This window comes from Phacochoerus africanus, chromosome 10, assembly GCF_016906955.1.
Source record: "Phacochoerus africanus isolate WHEZ1 chromosome 10, ROS_Pafr_v1, whole genome shotgun sequence".
Lineage (NCBI taxonomy): Eukaryota > Metazoa > Chordata > Mammalia > Artiodactyla > Suidae > Phacochoerus > Phacochoerus africanus.
The window spans coordinates 10979847-10987810 of NC_062553.1; positions in this window are offsets into that span (position 1 = coordinate 10979847).

The following is a 7964-nucleotide window of genomic DNA, read 5'->3' on the forward strand; positions in this document are numbered from 1 at the left end:
TCCCTAATTTGAGATGTCTAGTTTCCTTTAATTAATAGTCATCTTTGGATGTTCCGACTCTTTGGTCTTTTTTGCAGAAACTCCTACAGATCCTGGCTCCTCTGTCACCTCTTCAGAGCAGTCCCTCAGAGCCACCCGAGAGGCTGTGTCCTGGCTTACATTCCCAGGAAGTCCTCTAGATAAAACAGAACTCTCAACTTTTAGGGTGTGCATTTCCTTCAGTTGACAGACATCCGGCTCCTTCTGCCTCTATCCCTTGCTGCAGGGCCCTGGGCAGATCACACAGGTTTCTGAGTTGCACTGCTTTGTTGTAAGTAGGGATTACAAGTACGCAGAATAAGTAAATCCATGTACATAAAGAACCAGAACAATGCCTAGTATGTGGTGAGTGAGTGTTAGTTGCTAGTATTGTTATTACTGCTGGAGGTGTTTGATAATTATCTAGACACCAGCATAGTACTTTCTAGTGCAAGTCCAGAGATTACTGTGCAGCAGGCACTGTGCCCAGTACTTTCATAGACTTCCTTTTCCAGCCTCACCCACCCCATCAGGTCAGTTCTACTACATTCTGTTCTGCAGAGAAGTCATAGACGTAGAGAGCTTTTGTTACATGGGTAAGATCACACAACTGCAGCATCTCTGAGAGTTCCTCCTGTCTGGGCAGGGTGGCAGAAAGCCTTAGCAAAAGCAGTGACACACCAACTCTACTTCTTCATGAACTGACATATCCAGCGCCAGCACCATGCCTGGCACTCAGTGGGTACTTTATGCATATGCACTGAGTGAGTGAATGAGTGATAGGCATTTGACCCCAAGGGGAATACTCATGAGAGGCCCCAGAGCACAAGAGAGGGAACCGGACCAGCACCTGGAGGAATTGAGTTCCAGTCTTTCCTGTTCTGTTCTCAGTCTCCACGATAACCACCCTAAAATGTGGTCATTTGCCCCCTAGCACAGCACACTTGATAGCCAGGGCGTTTTGGAAACTGAGGAGGGAATGGGAGAAACCGTGACGGTGAAGACCGTTGACTTAACCCAGTAAAACACCTCGTTATCTTCCCAGCAAAATGGGTTTATTTAGGAGCAGCACAGAATTGGAATTTGGGACATGCAACAATGGCAACAACACACAAGTTGGGTAAAACAAAGGTGCGGGAACTCTTTTATAGAGGAGAAGAGGCAATTGGGAGGGACTGTGATAAACAGAATGTCCATTGGAGGAAACTGGGAGTTCGAAGTATAGCAGCTTTTCATTGGCTGAGTGGGGGTCGTCTTTCATTGGCTGAAGTGTTGCCAGGCAAGGAGAAAATTTTTCTTCCTCCTGCTGGTGGTAGTAAAGCATTTCCTGTGGGAGATGTGCGGTTCACCTCTTCCTGTTGGCATCTCTATGGACCTACAGGGGTACCTGTGTGAGAAGTCCCACTTCAGGCATCCGGACTCCATTTTAGTGGAGTTTCCCTTTATTAATTTTTGCAAGACACAGACACTCGGCAAGTCTGAAGGCACACACGCTTTTGATACTTCAAAGGAAGCCAGCATCTTCAGGGGCCCCGGTTGAGTCTGATTCATGCCAGTCTTCCTCCCCCCGACCCCCAAATTTTCAGAAAAAAACAAGACAAAATAGAAGCGCCATTTGAAGAGGAATTTCAGACCTTTGAGAAAAAGCATAATGGCCTTCCTTGCTCAGATGCTAGAGACATCTGTGTGGTGGATAAGCTAACGCAGTGGAGGACAAAAAAATAGATCAGAGAATGAGAAGTTAAAAGGAAGGACCTGGAATGATGCTGGTAAATAAAAAAGGAGAAAAAGAATGAGAAAAAAAAAATCTTTAAAACATTCTGAATATTGGTTGATTCAACAAATATATTGGGGGAGTCCCTGTCATGGCTCAGTGGTTAACGAATCTGACTAGTATCCATGAGGACACGGCTTTGATCCCGGGCCTTGTCAGTGGGTTAAGGATCCAGTGTTGCCGTGAGCTGTGGTGTAGGACACAGATGCAGCTCAGATGGGTTGCATGTCTGAACCTCCCCTTGACCATAAATGTTACGGACTAAATTGGGTTCCTCCCCAATTCATGGTTTGTTACGGCAACCCCAGCAAAACCATACAACAACGAGCATTTCATCAGCAAGGTGTGGCGTGGAGGCAGACACGTGCTGAAGCTGAAGTGAAAACTAGTTTTCTCCTTTCCTTCCTCCCTGGGGTGTGGAGTTCCCGCTGTAGCACAGTGGGATGGGTGGCATCTCTGCAGAGCTGGCACACAGGTTTGATCCCTGGCCTGGCACAGTGGGTTAAGGATCTAGCATTGCTGCAGCTGTAGCGTAGGTTGCAAGGGTAGCTCGGATCGGATCCCTGGCCCAGGGAACTCTGTGTGCCTTGGGGCAGCCAAAAAAAAAAAAAAAAAAAAGTGAGGTTTGCAAGGATGCTAAATGGACATGGGTGAATAGAGTGTCAGAGGGTCTCCTAGAGACGTATTCACAGATTTCCCGTCATGGCGTAGTGGCTACCGAATCCGACTAGGAACCATGAGGTTGTCCTTGGATCCCCAGTTGCTGTGGCTCTGGCATAGACCGGTGGCTACAGCTCCGATTGGCCCCCTAGCCTGGGAACCTCCATATGCTGCGGGAAGCAGCCCTAGAAAAGGCAAAAAGGCAAAAAATTTTTTAAAAAAATAAAATAAAATAAAAAGAGAGAAGTATTCACGGCCCCATTGCTGTTCTTCCACTGATTTAGTCTTTCCAAAATGCCTCAGTGCCCGCAAGTGGGACTCATGAAAATGAAATGTCACTGAAGAACTTGCTGTTGCTGGAACTTAATGAACAGGCTTTTGAAACACAGAGCTCGCGGCTTTACACTTCATAGGAGGGTTCTGGCACCAAAGAAAAGGACAGACTCCAACTGTACTGGCGAGCAGAGCTCAGCTCTTGGGAAGACGGGGAAGCTGCCTTTTCAGGACCTGGCCAGGGTTCTGAATATCCACTTTAATAACCAAGGAAGCAGGGGGCAGAATCTGCACTGTGCGAATTTCAATACAACTCTTCATTACTGACAGCCGTTTATTGTTGTGGGGGTTTTTTTTGGTAGCGTCTATCTCAAAATACATCGCAATAATAAAAAATTGGGTATGGAGTTCCCATTGTAACTCAGTGGTTAACGAACCCAACTAGTATCCATGGGGATGCACCTTTGATCCCTGGCCTTGCTCAGTGGGTTGAGGATCCCGTGTTGCCATGGCTGTGGTGTAGGCCAGCAGCTGTAGCTCCAACTGGACCCCTAGTCTGGGAACCTCCATATGCTGTGGATATGGCCCTAAAAAGACAATAAAAATAAAAATAATGAAAAATTGTGTATGTATTAAATCACTTTACTTAGCATTTTAGGAATATGGGTCCCCCCTCCATCCCCCAGGATGTGGATTGAAGACAGGTTCTCAAAAGCATATTTATTCATGGTTAGCTTACTTTGGTTCTCTCATACTCCCGTTGTCATGCAGCTACTAAAGGGTAGCTGTCAAAATTACCCAAACACTTCACTGAAATGATTTATTTACGAGAGGAGAATATACACTGGAAAGCAAGTCCAAGTGTGTGTTTCTGCCCTGGGAAAAAATAGAAAGGGCCTGATTGTACCAGGTGCACCTGCATGATTTTGTAAAAGAAATGTGACATGGCAACTCTAAGACGGTACCTATACAACTTTGCTATTTGGGAATAGCTGGCCCACAGTTTAAAGCTCTTCGAAGAACACGTTAAACTTGTTTGGCTCCTGTGTGATGCAGTGATCTGCCCAGAATTACAATCAGCATGAAGTTCTTGTTTACCAGCCTTAATAGAATTTAGAAGAGATGGAGGTGGGGGAGGGGTGGGGGCAAAACTTTCTCAACCCTGTTAATGAAACAAGGAATTGATCTCTATTTCTGCTGCGTGTGTGAGGGAGACCCACAGGGTTTGGGATTTCAGCGTCAGGACCCTAACTCAGTGTAGCATCAGGGAAGGAAGATTTTCTGGAGGAAGGGAGCTGTAAGTTGAGGCAAGAAGGATAAGGACTATTGAGCCAGATGAGCGGGCAAGGCGTGAAGAGGAGGGTTGGATGCATTTCCAGGCAGGAAGATGAGTCAGTCAACGGTTTATGTTCTCAACTCAATGAGCCCATCTTATATCTTTGCATTCTGTTTAGTTAACACATTTATACTATCCAGCGAATCACTACTGGTTATGTTGATTAGAAATCCTGGGAGAAGGAGTGATGGTTTCAGGTGTCGTAGCCAAGGACCCAGGACTGTGTGAACCTGGCACCCCGCTCCCCTCTCCTCCAATGGAGTGCCAATGCTGTGGACAAGCCAGCCCAAGCACGGATTGGAAGCTGGCAGTTATTATTTAACCGCTAGATCATCAGGCTTCTTGTTAGGGCCGACCCTGGCTATGCTGGGGAGGGGGGGGGTGCTCTAGAGGATACCACCTGATGACATGGTGACCTCACCCAACAGTAAACATGGCCCAGGAATCGCTGGCTCCCAGCAATCTCTCAGGATCTGTTCCTTTCTGAAAGGAGATGACAAGTCTTGGGAGGTGGAAAGAGGTGGGGCTAGGCAGACAAAAAAGCAGAGCTGAAACATTCTGTCCGCTCCCTCAATGACTTTCATGAAATATCGCAGTGGGAGCTCCCTGGTGGTGCAGCGGGTGAAGGATCTGGCAGTCTCGCTGTGTGGTTCCAGTTGTTCCTTGGCATGGGAACTTCCGAATGCCGTGGGTGCGGCCAAAAAAAGAAAGAAAAGAAAGAAGAGAAAAATCACAGGGAGAGAAGCCAGAAACTCTCAAATTTCAACGTACTGGGGGAGGAACGAAGGACAGTTGACAGCCTTGTGTGACAGTATGTGTGTCAATGGCCGCACAAATGCGAGGCCGCATCTGACCCGTCACTTGCTTTTGTACAACCCCAAACCTACCAGGGCTTTTGGTTTTGGTTTTGGTTTTGCATTTCTACATAGTTGAAAAAAAGCAAAAGAACACTGTTTCATGACAGGTGGAAGTAACGTGAAGTTCAAATTTCAACGTCTGTTAGCAGAGCTTTGTCGGAACCCAGCCATGCTCATTCGTTTAGGTGTTGGCTGCAGCTGCTTCTGAGTAAGGATGGCAGGATGGAGTAGTTGCAGCGGAGATGGTATGACCAGCAAAGTTCGAACCCTTTACAGAAAATTGTCGCTGACCTATGACCTCAAAGTCTGCAGGAAGTCTGTGGTTCCTGCCCCAGAGACTACACCGGGGGAAGCGTGGCTAATCTGGTGCGTGCGTGGTGGTTCCACACTTTCCTTCCATGAGACACAAGATACAAAAAAATAATATCACATTTCCTTCCAACATCCTCAGCGCGGCCGTCGCAGCTGTGACCAGCAGGTGACAAGCGGTTTCTCCAGGAGGAGGAGGTCCTTTCTTTCCCAGGCTTTTCTTGAGGTGTTTTCCCCTGAGAATCTGAAAATCAAGGACTTCCTTTTATTCCTTGTGCCAGATGAAGTTGTCGACTGACCTAACTTCTTCTGAAGTTGTTCGGACTTTCCTCAAAAGCAGAGCCGGTGACAGAAAAGAAACAAGTCCAGGTTAAGTTGCAAATCGGTTTGCGAGGTGCTCCCAGGAATGGCTGGTGAAGGGGTGGGCAGTGAGACTGGAAGGGGCCCAGAAGCCAATCCAGGGTTATGGGGGGGGAGGGGGAGTGCAACTGGATTTTAATCCTGCAGACAGTGTAGACCACACTTCAGAGGGCTTGCACCCAAGACAGGAGGAGGCAGAGGTATTTTTCTACCCACTGGTCATGGGTCGAGGACTGGTTCCACTGTTACAGGAAGGGGGACCCCTGCCAGGGCCCAAGATAGGCTCTTGCCTAACACTTGGAAATGAATTGTCTGAGGAGACACATGTGCTGACAAAGCAAGACTATGGGGAAGGGGCGCCCCGGCGAAGAGCAGCAGGGTAAGGGAGCCCAGGAGAATGGCTCTGCCACGTGGCTTGACGTCTCGGGTATTGTGGGAATGGGGTTAGCTTCGGGGTTGTCTCTGGCCAGTCATCTCTCTCGCCTCGTACTTGGTCTGGCCCAGGGTCCTTCTTGGTGGAGAGCACATCTCTCAGCCAAGAGGGATTCCAGGAAGTTCCCATTGTTGCTCAGCAGATACAAGCCCAACTAGTATCCATGAGGACACGGGTTCAATCCCTGGCCTCGTTCAGTGGGTTAAGGATCTGGCGTTGCTACAAGCTGCAGTGTAAGGTGCAGATGCAGGTTGGCTTTCGCGTTGCTGTGGCTGTGGCTTCAGCCAGCAGCTGCAGCTCCAATTCGAATCCTAGCCTGGGAACTTCCATATGCCTTGGGTGCAACCCTAAAAACAACAAAAAGAGAGACGTATTCCAGCGCCAAGGATCCTGGAGGTTGCTTGTCTCCTCCCTCCTATTGGCCCCTCCCAAATTCTCCCAGTTAGTCTTCAGGGCAGCACCCTGATCCTTATCAGGGGCCCCTGCTGTAAGACAACTCATGCAAGCCGCTATTGTCTGGCTTGGTCAAGGAGGGCAGTGTCAGTCAGTGGTCCCCTTAGGCCATGAGGCTGTCTGACCTGCACTGTAGTGACAACTGGAAGCAGAGATGGGGTGGCGATGGCAGCAAGGGGATGCCACATGTTCTTTCTTTGTTCCCGAGCCTGTGCTTATGGCGTCTGCACAAAGAGTAACTCTCTGGCCTGAGATCTGTGACCTACATCACCAGGAGTAAGCGATACTGATAAGAGTAGGCTAGTCACCCAGGTGGATATAGACATCCCAGGTGGGACATCTCTCCCCATAGATAGAGAGGGAAACTTAGGGAAATTTGGGAGACCACTGTAAGTCAATGATTGCTCAAGAAAGCCACCAGAATGGAGTTCCCGTCGTGGCGCAGTGGTTAACGAATCCGACTAGGAACCATGAGGCTGCGGGTTCGGTCCCTGCCCTTGCTCAGTGGGTTAAGGATCCGGCGTTGCCGTGAGCTGTGGTGTAGGTTGCAGACGCGGCTCGGATCCCGCGTTGCTGTGGCTCTGGCGTAGGCCGGTGGCTACAGCTCCGATTCAACCCCTAGCCTGGGAACCTCCATATGCTGCAGGAGCGGCCCAAGAAATAGCAACAACAACAACAACAAAAGACAAAAGACAAAAAATAAAAAAAATAAAAAATAAAAAAAAGAAGGCCACCAGAATGTTTTGGAACGAAGCGGGCTTGCTTAACTATAAAACCACAAATAAAAGCACAAGATATGCCTCAGGTCTTTAATTGAAAGATAAAACGAGGCCTGTATTCAAGGTCAGTAAGATAATGATCTTAGGGCCAAGGACAGGAATTTAAGGGAAAAATGAGTTTCCAAAGAATGAGACCCTTATTATACGGAAAACTGAGATGATGCAACATATTTTAGCATCTGCTACCGCCCTTCTGCTGATTTGAGAACCAGACAAATATCCATGAGGACACAGGTTTGCTCCCTGGCTTCGCTCGGTGGGTTAAGGATCTCATGTTGCTGTAGCTGTGGGGTGAGTCAGCAGCTGCAGCTCTGATTTGACCCCTGGCCTGTGAACTTCCACATGCCGCAAAAAGACAAAAAAAAAAACAGAAAAAAATGATAGGTTCACATGAAGTTTCACATGAACCAGCTGTTAACAAGGAACTGTTTTAAAGTCAGTTTTTCCTTGAACAGTGAAAGAATGGCTAAAGAAACACTTCAACCGCGAAGCCACTTCTTTATATCAGAGGAAATATCAAAATACTATTGCATAATTTGACACCTAAAACCAAACTCAGACTTACACAGAACTGACTTGTGTGAAGAGTTCAATCTTTGTAGAAAACCTGTCCTGCAAATCATCAGTTCTCCATGTACTAAAATTTATATTATGAAATAATTTATCATATTTATCCCATTGCTATTAAAGCCTATAAAATACATTTCAGCTC